This window comes from Falco punctatus (assembly GCF_963210335.1).
Source record: "Falco punctatus genome assembly, chromosome: 5".
In the NCBI taxonomy this organism is placed as follows: domain Eukaryota; kingdom Metazoa; phylum Chordata; class Aves; order Falconiformes; family Falconidae; genus Falco; species Falco punctatus.
In genome coordinates, this window is record NC_137584.1 from 90,233,187 (window position 1) to 90,246,411 (window position 13,225).

General features: G+C 50.5%; 1 protein-coding gene across 6 annotated transcripts in view; it reads left to right on the top strand.

The window, feature by feature from the left end:
* Positions 1-1,140: 1,140 nt before the first annotated feature.
* VPS54 (VPS54 subunit of GARP complex) overlaps positions 1,141-13,225 on the top strand; it is a 62,574-nt gene continuing 50,489 nt past the window's right edge. The window contains exons 1-3 of one of the 6 annotated variants that reach the window (XM_080389561.1): positions 1,141-5,849; positions 6,294-10,405; positions 10,821-10,927. The gene's annotated coding sequence lies outside the window, so the exon portion shown is untranslated. Of the gene's footprint in view, positions 10,406-10,820; positions 10,928-13,225 lie in introns of all 6 variants that reach the window. The other 5 variants (XM_080389562.1, XM_080389563.1, XM_080389560.1 and 2 more) reach the window with 5 other exon arrangements.

Sequence of the window (13,225 nt, forward strand, 5' to 3'; positions counted from 1 at the left end):
TTAACTAATGCTGTATTTGGGTGTCCCCCTAGGTATTGATAATAGGCTTTCCGCTCCTGTGGGACCTCCTCCCCCATCCCCTAGAGTTTTTATAAAGGTTTTCGCTGACAACCATCTGATTAGTTTCTTGAAGGCCCCAGAGTAAATGTTACTTGGCCCTGCTGACTCTGAATCTGTCTCATCTCTCTTAACTATTGTTCAGGCTGTTATGTGCCTCATCTGGCCTGTATTTCCTGTCTCTGGTTGTTATGTGGGACGTGTTAATAAGCATCTGGATGCCATTAACATACTTTGTGAGAACAGAAGCAGGATAAAAAGTAGGAATCGAAGGCAGAGGCTACACAGAAGTAAATCTGTCGTCTTTTGCATTTGCACCAGGAGCACCTTCCCAGGAGATGGCATCTTTGCCCCTTTCTGATGCTTGTGAAACAGACCACTAGGAATGAGTAACACCGGTCGGTAGGTGTAACGTCACGATACGGACAAGGGAGTTTTCACACGGTACTGAGAAATGCTTCCACGGGATCCAGAGGGTATCAGGAAGAGCCTGGTGTGGCTCTGGTCATCTCAAAAACCCCCGTCCCAATAAACATCCCTGTTCTGGCTCTCGGAGCAGGGAATAAGAAGGGGCAGGATGGAAGACTGATGGTGGCTTTGCTCCTTGCTTTCCAGGCCAGGTAAATCCGCAGCGCGTATCTGAGGCTCTTTTGAGCAGTCACGGGCAGATGAAGTAACGCGAGGCCTCTCCCAGCACGGCTCACGCGGCCAGCCGCGGCAGGCCTGTGAAGCTGCTCTTCAGTACAGCACGAATGTCTCAGGCGCTGAAAAATGTCACTTTGATTTTGACGTACTACTCACAAAGCGTGATGTGTTTTCTGTTATGGGTTGCTGTCAAGGTGAGGGAATGAATTAGCATGGATTTTTAATTACTTTGCGTTTGAGCCCTTGTCGTAAGTTGTAAGGGAAACGTTGTCCTAGATGAGTAGAGAGGTGGTGCGAGAGCTGATCCGGCCCCCGGTGAGGAGCCAAGCCCTGCAAGAGGTGGCTGCGGTCCTGTTTCTGTCTCCAGTGGCTGGGTTCACACGGAGCCTTCTACCGGGGAGAGCAGACGCCGCTGCCAAGAGCAGACCCGCGGTGCCTGAAGTCCCGGCCGCGCTCCGCCGCGGAGCCTGGGGACAGGCTGCCACCTGCTGTGGCGCAGAGCGCTCGCGGGGCGTGCTCTGAGCTGACTCAAGCGGCGGCAGCCGCGTTCAGCGGGGGTGAGCTCAGGGCAGAAGCAAGGTAAGACACGAGAAGAGGAACCGTGTGCTTAAAGGCATGTCGATGCTTTCCGCACAGATCACTCTCCTGATAACAGCTATTACCTATTCCTACAGAATCACGCCCGTAGAGGGAAGGAACCATCCTTGTGGTCTCCACGTGCTTTAAACCCCTGGGATTTCCAGCCGAGGGCAGGGACGGGCGGAGGGGGACCGAGGCACCGGTCAGAGAGCTGCTGGTGGGGGACCGTGCGCTGCTCCCTCGGCTTAATCCAGGCACTCATGTACTTCCACAGCCTCTCAGCTGTCGAATTCTAAAGCACACAAAGGTGTGTGCTTTTCCTCAGCGCTATGTGCGTGATACCGAAGATAACACCAAGTTAGCTCGACTGCCTGTACGTTACTCGGTTGGGATTCCTGTGGCCATACCATCTACCAGTGGACCTTGCAGCCCAGACCAGAGCAAAGCCGAAAAACATCTATCGTTCAGGGCCTTTATCTCTGATCTTTAAAATAAGATCTGTACTGAACTCCATGCTAAAACCAGAATCAAATTCATATCTCTAAAACTCTCTAAGATCCCAACCCTGCTTGCTTGACACCTTCTTTAGATACCACCAACTTGGTCTGTTTTTTCTGTACTTTTTTCTGTTTCTCACTCCACATCATCACTTGCTTTGAAACTGCACAACCTGACTCACAAGTAGTCTTAGAAACAAGAGATTTTCGTTTGCCTGAGTTAAAGAAAGAATTGTTCCAAAATGAGCAAGTTAGCACAGGAAAAGGTGGGAATAAAGGACAGGAGGTCCTGATCCCCTGTTCATTTTGCAAAAAAAACGAATTTACTGCATGGCTGTGGGGTGGCAACTCTAGCAGGCACTTGTTCCTGGAGTTCAAACACCTCCTCTCATGCGTGCTCAGATGAAAAGGATGCACTCAGGAGAAGTCATTTTTAAAACAGTTGGGTTGTATATTGTCTGCCTGCTTGTAGGCATGTGTATGGCCCTCTGCCAGACAGTGCCCAACACACGAAAATCCAGTAAAGTCAAGATGTTTTGCTGCTTTTGGGATACCAGAATGGTTGGAAACAGTGAGGTCTAGGAAGGAAAATAATTGATTTTTGGCTGTGTTGTGTTACAGTGGCCAGGACGTCTAACATCAAATATTGCTGAGGAGATGGTCAGCTCGAGGTGGTAGGTCCTCAAGCCTAAATGGTGGAGGCAAACAGAGAGAGGCCAATAAAAGAGAGGTAAATATTAGTCAGCAGTAAAACCGTGTGTGTCATACTGGTGAAAACTCCCAGGGTGTGATGTAGACAGAAGAAACAAATGAGAGAGAGAGAGGGAGGAACTTCTTCAGGAGTATCTCAAAGGGCAGGAGGACTAGAGAGTCTATGGGCTGGAAGAGAAGTCTTAACAGACCCAGCAAAGCTGGGGGGCTTGATAAAGCATCTTAATCCCTGGGGATGATTTAGGTGCTGTAAATGCTATAGGTGAATTCCATGTGCATTGGACGCACCTGGTCTGTACACAGTGATTCCTTGTTGCCAAACAGGAGACTCTCCGGCTGTGTTTTCCAGCAGTTCCCATGTCACCATTTAATTGAAAAGCGAAGCCCTGTTTGAGTCCATGGCTGATGACACTGGAGTTGCCGCTCAGACCAGACTGTTTCCCATTACACTTCCCTGAAAGCATCCCACCAGAATCCCTCCTTTTGTAGTGTCGGGGTGGCAGTGGCCGAATTCAAAGGGAGTGCTGCACATAACAAAGCTAGCCTGGAAAGCTGACATAAAAAAACCCAGAGCCCCTGATGACTCAGGTATTAATGTACTCCACTTCACCAGAATAAGCTGCTATCTGATAAAATGTGCTCACTCCAGATACAGAAGCAAGAGCTTTTAATTTTACACAGCCTTTTTACTGGATACTGACAGCACCAAGAAGAAACTGGGTTAAACGCAGATACATCTGCGGCATGTCTAATGTGCTGAGAAATGTCTTAGAGCCAGGAGAAGCTCTGCTACCGTGGCAGACATGGAGGAATAAATGCCGTATCATTTAGGAGCAACGGGAGAGATCTGACGTCCCTGTTTTATGGGTTGTCCTTATGCTGGGACAGTGTCTTGATGGAGTCTATTAAGAAACTGGCCCAGACGGAGCCATTGACCTCCGCTACCCTGATCCAGCCACTTTTCCTTCCTGCAGGCCCCTTCCCGCAGGCCCCTTCCGGCACTCAGTTGTGGCCCAGCTCATTCTCATCTCTGAAGGAAAATGTGGGTATTGCCCTGCAGGGTCAGAGCAGGCGCCCGTCCTGCCCTGCGTCTTGCCTCTAGCGAGGATACAGCGTGTCAGGGGTGGCCCATGAGTGCAGAGGTGGGCCAGTCATCTGTCTTCTCTACATATGGATCTGATCCTGAGTTCTGACAGTTGGCATTTGGTTGACATGAAAAAATTAATCTTCAAAATTGTTGTATGAGTTAATTTTGAAAGCTGCTAATGTTGCCCTATAAAACTGCCATCCCATTCTGCATCTTTCTAAGTTCCTGTCTTGAAAGGTTTCTTGTGGCATTGAGCACCACGCTCCACTTACACAAGGCACAGAAACATTTCTCCCGCTATTGGCATGAAAAATTCAGGTTTAATATCCCTTCACATCACTAAAGACAGGAAGAGCAGAAACTCTCCATCTGCTTTCTCTGTGGTGTTCATAATTTTACATATTTCTTTTATAGCTCTTGCTTCCTCCAAGGAGAGCTTTTCCTTGATGTTTGGTTGTTCCTATCACTGTTTAATGCTGCTCTTTTAGAGACAAGATTACCCACCACACTCGGGGTTCCTGGGGGACCTGCCCCTCTACTTACATTTAATCATTATTTTCCCTCATATTCCTTATGGATCCCAATACCTTGTTCATTTTTTTTACTTGCAGTACAAGCTGAGCAAGGGTTTTCTGTGAAGGTTTCTGAAAGCCAGCGGTACCAGGACCCTGCAAGTAAGGACCTTCTAGGCCACTACAACATCCCCTGAAAAACAGGAGCCCAGATATTACTGGAGATAACCCAGCTTTTACAATAGTTCGCTACTAGTCCTGCCACAAGCAATAATACGCATTTCCTTGCTTTTTATTGTCTCTTGCACTCTCTCGCATCTGGGAAAACATCAAGCTACTTTGTTCTTTTTGCTGTTTATTTTCTACATCACAAAACCCACTGTTTCCCCTGTTTCTTTTCCAGGAAGGCTCCATAAAAGACTCCTGAACCAGAGTGAGCATAGGAAAAATCCCCTGTCATACTTCTGTTGTTTTTCAAGAATGCCAATTTAACTCGCATATCTGAAAAAGTAGCAGCAGAAAAAATTTCCTGGCTAGAACTACTGGGGACTGGAGTTGTTTACGCAGGAGACACTTTGCAGGACTATGTCCCACATGCACAGGAATAAGGATGTTTGTCATTCTATATCACCGGGGCACTGTAACACACTGGCAGTGCTGCGTCACGTTCTCCTGCGAAGCCAGCGTGGCCCTTGGCAATCAGTAGAGAGCAGAGATAACTGAAACGCTAGTCAGAAGACTTACCGTAAAAGCATACTTTACGGGCAGAAGTTGTGCTCGAAGAGGCAGGTAGACAACACATCAAGTGAACTACGGTTGCCTGACTCACAGTTTCCTCCCCTAACTCTGCTGGTAAAGCCCTGGCAGTTCCTATCTGCAGAGAACCATCAGCACGTTCAGGCTGCAAATACCAGAGTTCACAAGACCATGATGCGTGTGCCCTGGGGAAGTTTGTTAGGGTTTAAACCAGCCTCTCTTCTCAAAGTCACGCGAAATCACCCACTGAGTATCCTACCATCCAGGTGGCAAGAGATATCTCAGGTGGGACTGGCGTTGTCACTGCCACCGCGGTGTTCAGCCACAAGATGACAGCCAGCAAAGCAAGCCGCAGGAGGGAACCGCACATCTGTCACCCCTTCCTTCTGGTCCGCAAATGTTACGTGGGATTCGTTTATTCTCCCCGAGGGGAACAGAGAGCTTTGCTGTTAATACAAAATGCAGCAGAACAGTAACAACATTTAACTCTGAGATAACATCAATGAAGTGTAAGGTAGAAAATCAAACAATTTGTTACTTTCCCTGTGCGAGCAGACAAGACGCCTCTCTTCATCACAACCAAAAAATATTAAAGGCCGTGGAAGGGCGTGTGGCTGAAAAAGGCACTCTGAGGGTACGGCTTTCCCCTGTGTCTCTGGCACAATTAATCACTGGGGATTTGAATGTACCTCTCTGGTGAAAGAGAAACACAGACCTGAGGGTTTCAGCCAGATCAGTCCTTCCTGGGCAAATGTCAACTGAGGGGTAAATCCAACGTTAGCTACATAAAGGTCATTTCATGCTGAGTGAGTGATGCAAAATTTCTTTTTAAAGCAGCTCTGAGCGATTGACTAAGATTAACCTGGCAGAACGTCCCCCTGACTTGGGTGAAGATGCTTCAAAATCAGCGATCTGAACCTCACCAGCTGGACACTGAGGTCAGTCCCGCACAGCTGGACTTGGCTCTGGCTTAGTTTGCAGACCAGGACCGGACACATGGCAGTGGTGAGGGCATTGGCCCATGGTTCAGCCAAGGGAGGCACAGAAAACGGTATCCACGCTGCAGCACTCACTTTCAGCCTCGGGTTGACCCATAGGGCTGGAAAGGGGAAACCTGGTTTACCACCAAGGCTGTGGGAAGGGCTTTCCCTTCAAAAACAGCAGCTGTAGTTAATAACCACCCACAGCTGCTCCTCTGCTGGGGATTCCCTTTCTTTTTGCCTTTCCCCTCCCTTCCCATCTGTCTCTCTGCCAGTGGAAAGTGGTTATGTAGATACTCCCAGGTCCCTTTCCAGAAAGTCAGACTACTGAAAGCAAACAATGAACACGGTGTCCCTGCCCATGACAAGGGGGCCAGAACTAGATGATCTTTAAAGGTCCCTTCCAACCCAAACCATTCTGTGATGTGGGCAAACCCAAACTTTCCATCTCACTTGTGAGCGCTTGCAGGAGCCATGGGGACATCCTCAGCCAGCTGGCAGCAGTGACGAGGCAGCAAGGCAGGAATGCCATCCTCAACCCACACAGCTGAGGACGTTAATCTGAGACAACAGTGAGTAACACAAAGCAGAACTGCAATGGAGGACAGGGCTAACACGGCCTCTGTGCCTCCCACTGCCTCTCTGATTTCATTGACTTTATGCACGTGAGTAAATTCTGCAAACTCAGTCTTTCTGCAGTCTGGATCTATACACAGTGATCAGTTTTACGTTATGCTTGTGACCTCTCACTTCATTGCAACTGTGTCATGTTTTAGGGATTAGAAGGCAGACAGACTCCAACTAATGTGACCCGCAAGTGAGAAGAAAAAAAAAAACCAAACCCTTCACATTTTGCCTACGAGGAGCACCTCACATGTGCCTGTAGTCTGAACATGGCTGAGGCTGTTAGGAACAAGGAGATTTCTGCCAGGCAGTGCAAAAGATGCTATGAAAATATTGTGAGTGACGTTTGCAGGTTGCTGTAGAGAAATTCCCACTGGCTTCCTAACAAGCATTTAATATTTAGCACAGGGTTTTTTACTGCTTTTGCTGTTCTAGCTTCCAATAAAGCCTGTTTGATCTGAACTGAGCTGATATTAATTCCAGCACTTCAGAAAGCCAAGGATGGTATTTTGAAGCATGAGAAGGTACGTCTTTGTTTTCTAAAGCATGTCTAGGAAAGGTATAATGAACTTAAAGAGAGTGCAGCAGGGGTGGTGATGACCACTGACACTGAGGCCAACAGTTATGAAGTAACAGTAACATTAAACTAGTATTTCTTTCCTGTAGTGCCACATTTTCTACTCCTTAAACTCATGGTATACACCAGTTATTTCCTGCAGGCTAAGACAAGAGATCAGATTTCATTGCAATTTTGCATGCAAAGCAGCAAACGGTGCTATTTCAGCTCACGTGAGTATCTCCCAGACCGTCACGTACACATGAGTGGCGATCTGTGGGCCAGACTGAGTAGCCACCACTTCAGTAGCAGGTTAAGCTGTGCTTTCAATAAGCTCTGCGATGACAATTTTGGCGCTGTGTGAGTTGTGAGCTACAAAGACATTGTAAAAACTGCCAGGAGTATTCTGATGCAAAAAGCTTGGGAACCACAGCAGCGGTTTTTACTCTCTAGTCATTGCAGCTTTAAGGTGTTAACATGAATCAGGGAAAGCAATGAGGACACAAGCACCCAAACCTCCATCTGGGCATGAAATGACCGTTTCCAAACAGGGCTGGAATGTTCTGCTTGTTGGTAAACAGGCACACCCATACTGTAAATGCAAGGGAGTCGAAGGTGTCCCCCATGCCCTCAATAAACGGTGATGTTGCACAACTAGGGCTGCAAGGTGTACGGGCTGAGGCTGTGATTCTCTCAGGGAAGGGTCCTGGGCTGATCTCCACGATGTTCACATGCTTCCACGTGGACCGTGGGTGAGTTTATTCGGCTCTGTATTATCTGGCCAATCTGGGGCCTTGCAGACAGTGAAGCGACAGGGCAGTAATTGCAAGGTAGGCATCTTAAGATCCTTCTTTGTGCTCCATGGCATTACTCAGTATTTCACAATCTGAAACCTGAGGACCCATAGGTGGGTACATAGGAAAGTAAAATTAAGCAGTGAAGGCAGGAAAATTGCAGCCACAAACTTCCAAAGGTCTCTGAGGGTAAATGCTAATGAAATCTTCCCACCTAGTTCTCTTGGGTGTTCCTTTCCACCGTTCCTAAGGTCTGCAGAGCTAACAGCTGACTCGAGCTCCCCACAAGAAGATACCTGCAGGTTGGGTGGGACAGCAGGTCCCACAAATAGTTGTGACCCAGGGGGTTCCATGCCTGGGTCTAAAAGCGATGACTCGGCCTAATGCTCACGTCCACGCTATTGCGAGGTGGGAGAGTGGTCCCACTGGGAATGGCAGCCCAGGTGTGCGACACCAGCAGCAGTACACAGGTGTGACTACTTGTGGCAGCCTTGCTGCTGGAGGCAAAGCAGCAGCAAAACACAGCCTTGAAGTGAGACAGAGGCGTGGAGTTCACCCTCTGAGCACAACATCCACGTGCCTGAAACCGCAGCCTCTGTGTGGGATGTACCCCAGCTTGCTTACTGATGGGTCTGTGCTTTAAATGTACTGACTCTGGTTATCCTTTCGGATAAACTTTTCAGAACCTGTGGTAGTGATGCTAGTGCATATTTTTAGTCTGATGCAGCCTTTTGCCATGTTGCAAACTAAGTCTGATGGGAGGAATGAAATGGGATACTGCAGCCACAACATGCAGCCTCCCCAAGACTGTGTCTAGAACAAAGCACATAATGTCCTTAGTGCAGGGCTGTATGGGGAACAAAGTGCCCCCACAATTCTCATGTATTTTCTTCCTGCTATTTATCTTATGTGTGTATGTATGTATTTCTCTCTTCTGCATCTGCAACTCATTCCTCCTCTTGCAAAAAAGCCCAGCCTGCTGCACCAGCAACTAGCACACGGTCGTTAGAGGTGTCAGCAGCTTTCTGTTGCTGTTAGTACATTAGCAACAAGAGAAAAGCTGAAGACAGGAGTCCACTATCTGACGAAGGAGCATCCCAAGCCACATGGTGGACACGGGTCAGGTCAGATACATCTCCCAGGGAAGCCACAGAAGAGTCCCTGTGAATGCCAGGCACGTGATCCTACTGGTATTTATTGGTCCAGATTCCACAAAACAAATTGTACCTAACAAATGTCTGTCAACATTGACTACTGAGGAGCAAAACACCATCTTCAGCCCAGCTGGAGCGATGCTAGTCTGACTGGTGTCAGTGCCGGGGCAGGCACAGGAATGAGTTAGCGAGCTGCAAGCCCGGGTGTGAATTTGTGGGTTTCCACATACGTGCATTTATGTGGCCCATAGCCATGTGCTCACGTGCCTCTGCTTGTTAACACAAATGGAATTACTGCTATTAATTAATCAGCGCCTCCCTGTGTTTTGATACCTTTTGTTGACTGCTGCAGGACTACGGCTGAGAATTTAAGCATGTTTTAAGACATGGTCAGGCAGGAGGCTGTTATTGCTTAATCAGGACCTAATGTGTCTCCGTATCTTTTGTGACCTGATGAAGAATTACAGCCTAAAATGTAAGGCTGGATCAGGCATTACCAGCCAGGTGATCGCTGGGTCTGACACCTGGTTGAAGCCTCGGAGCGTGACAACCTGCAAGGATTTCCCCATTGCTGTGCAGCGTGGCCACCGCAGCCACAACGCCCGTGGGAGCCGCCCCCGTCACAGTCTGGCTGCTGTGGCTCCTGTCCTCTGCTCACGGCTGGCACGGAGGGGAGCTGCAAGACCTCCACGGTGCCAAGGTTACCCCGTTCCCCTGGCTGGGGCCCACCAGTGGGAGCCCCTGCGTTCCAGGGGCACTCGGCTGTGGGGCACTCGTGGGAGCCCTCAAATGGCAGCGCCTTGTCCGTGGGGCGTGTTGGATGGTGGCACTTCAGCCACGGGGCACTTGTGGGGCCTGTCAGACCCTGGTGGAGCTGCGCTGTAGCTGAGGGGCACTTGTGGGGCCTGTCAGACCCTGGTGGAGCTGCGCTGTAGCTGCGGGGCACTTGTGGGAGCCCTCAGATAGCAGCACCTTGTCTGTGGGGCCTGTGGCGCTTGGCTGTGGTGCACTGGTGGGTCCTCAGACCCTGGCGGGGCCCTGCTGTAGCTGTGGGGCACTCGTGGGGCCTCCCCGGCGGCTGCGCGTCCCTCACGGGGCTTCTCCCTCCCCGGGGTGGCGGCGCTGTAGCCACGGAGTCTTTGTGGGGCCCCTCAACTGGCGGCGCCTGGGCCGCAGAGCCTCCCGCCCCCTCCCCGGCCCGGCGGTTCACCCCTCTGCCCGCCGACTTCCCCCCGGGCGGGGAGGGCCGGGCAGCGCAGCCCCCGGCGGGGCAAGGGCAGCCCCTTCCGCCGGCCGCGGCGGCGGCTCCTCCCCCGGGCGGCGGGCTGAGGCGGTGCCTCGGCCCCTCCCGCCGCCGCTGCCGCCGCCGCCCGGGCCGCTTCCTGCGCGGGGGGGAGCGACGTGTCGCCGCCGCGGCGCCGCGCTAGGCCCCGCCGCCCGCCCGGCGCCGCAGGTAGGCAAGCGCGGGGAGCTGCCGCGCCGCCCGCCGCGGGGCCGCCGGCGCAGGTGCCTGCCCTCCTCCGCCCGGGCCTGCCCGAGAGCGGCCGGGAAAGTTGAATTTTGCCGGGTGCCCTTTGTCTTTGCGGCCCGGGGCCTCCGCGGGGTGAGGGCCGGGGCGGTGCGGGGGGAGGCGGTGTGAGGGAAGGGGCGCCAACTTCGAGGCGCGGGGCGGCGGAGGGGGGGCTGCCCGCGTTCCTGCAGATTTTCGTTTTCCATTTCCATGGTAACCCGCGGTGGGGAGCGGGCGGTGTCTGACGGGGTGCCGGTGCCTGGCGGGGAGGCACCGAGCCCGTGGCGGGGCCAGCCTCCAGCCGGGCGCTGCGGGCCGCCCCGGCGCGGCCCTCCCTCAGGCGGGCTCTTCCCCGCAGGCCGCCGGTGGGCCCCCAGCCAGAGACCCGGCGCTTCTCCGTGCGATGCGACGGGGCGAGATATGACGACGGCCTCCCTGAGGTACTGCCGGCGTGTTCCCGCTGAGGTAGGGCCGGCCCGCACGCACGGCTTCCCTGGGCGCCCGGCGCGGGACCGGGGGCGGCGGGGACCGGGAGGGGGCCGGGAGGCGACGGCTGGGGGTGCCTCCGTGGTGCTGGGCATCGCACCCGTGTGAATGGTGGCTGGCATGTGGGGCGCTGAAGGATTTGTTGGTTCCAAAACCAGTTTGGGCTTGAAGTGGTTCCTGGGTTTATACGTGATCCAAAAATTGTGCGCGTTTCTTACCTTTGCTTACCATAAAAAGCATCGTTTCTTACCTTTCCTTACCGTAATTTTGCAAGCGCAGCATGTCCCGCTGAGAGAAATGCCCATATGTGTTTGTCAAATACTGACTTCCTGCGCTCTCAACAAAATAATGAACTTGCTCTTTGACTGTCTGGTTTTGGCCTTAGTATCTTATTGATTCTCTTTTCCTTCTCTGTTTTTCTTATATTCCCTAAATACTTAGGATTTCTGTTACAGAACATTAGGCGATCTCAGACGTGTAAAGTACCTGCTTTAAAGTACATCAAAATACTTGACTACCGATTTGCATGTGTGGGGTTTTTGAGAGTTTTCAAGTGCAGGTGGCGAGTTGACTGTACTGTCTCACCAGTGCCCTCTCTGATGGAGTCCTGAAGGAGAAGAGGTTCTCCGGACTTGTGTGCAGCTGTGGCCCTGTGTGTCCACAGCTGCTTTGCAGCCCTGTGAAAAAATGCTCTTACTGAAAAACCTGACTGCAGTACGTTAATTGTTGTAGTGGCTGCAGTAATTACTACTTTAGCCTGAGAGCCAGTGTGACTCTTTCCCAAACTGTAGTGTAGACAAAAGCTATAGTTCCCTTGAAATCCTCTGGGCACAGGATGGTGCTTCTGTTGGGTAGGAGAACAATGCCTAAAATGAACTAATTGACAGGAGATCTACGGCTGTCTAAGCAAAAGCTGCTGTGTGTCGCGTGGGCAGCCTCACCAGTGAGGTCTGGAGGCTGCATGCTGAGAAGCAGCTCTACCTCTCCCATCCCATTTGCCAGTAATAGTATCTGCCCTGGGTCTCTGTGTCTCCAGTACTGTCTTTCTCCGTAGTTAGCAGTCCGGAGCATGTGTGGAGGGATTGTGCCTTTGGGGAGAAGGGGATGTACATTTCCAAGGTTGCACAGGAATATTGTTTGCTTGAGAAGTATCAGGAGCCACTAGAGAGAGCGGAGGAAGCAGGCCGCAGGCTTGCTCTTTGGCAGTTTAAGTGGGAAGAAGTTGGGAAATGGAATCGTGTAGGTATTGTTTCTTCATTTGAGGCAGTGGCTCTGTGTAGAAACCACTTCTGCTTTCCTTCTTCAGACTTCTGGGGAAATGAGGAGCTGTGAGTTTCTCAAGAAGAGCGAAGGGCCACAAGCATCTTTCCATGCTTCTAGTTGAGAGGCTTCATTTTCTTTTGGTTTCTATTTCTCTCTTTTTTTTTTTTTTTTTTTCCCTTTCCACTTAATTGTGTTTATTCCTCGTCTTATTTTATGAATGTAGCATAAAGAGAGAAAGGGTGAGCATGAATGATGTTCTACATATATATTTCTGGGGCCTCATGTGATCAAGTCCAAAGAAGTATTTACCAGCACATCTTGTCTTTCCCATTTTTTAAAAAACTTTTTGCTTTTTGCACCTACTTCACCTAGGTGCTAGGTTTAAAAAAAAAAAAAGGTTCCGAGAGTTCTTTTCCAAAGGTAAAGAATCCTTAATATATTTCCCTGGTAGTCAAAAACAGTGGATCTATTTACTGAGCAGATGTTCCAAAATACTCATCTCTGGATAGAGAAAAAGGTACGATATTTCAACTGTCAATCTGGTTCTTAAAACAAGAAAAGGAGCCACTTTGGACATGGGAGTGTTTAAGATAGGTTATTAGAGTTGGAGTAGCGTATCTGGTGGTTTGCAATATGGCAGAGAGCTCCCATCATTTTTACACAGTTGTTGTTAGCAGCCATGCAAGACCTTCCTTTTATTTTTTGGCATTCTAAATGTAGCATAACCATGCCAGTTTTTATGTTTGTAGCAATCTTTATTCTTCTTGTAAATGGAGGCTGTTTGAGGGATGAAAAGGAAGTGCTGAGAGTAGATGTGATCAGTTTTGTTTGATATTCTGTTGGGCAGGCGTTAACAAAACACCACAAGAACTCTCAACAGACACACGGGTGGCATTCTCTGTTGCTCACCGAGGTACAGTTTGGATGGTGGTGTTTGCTGAGTACTTGCCCTGCAGAGTGATTTACTGCCTCCCGCTAGTGGACTGGCATCCTGTGTCAAGACCGCTTGATAAG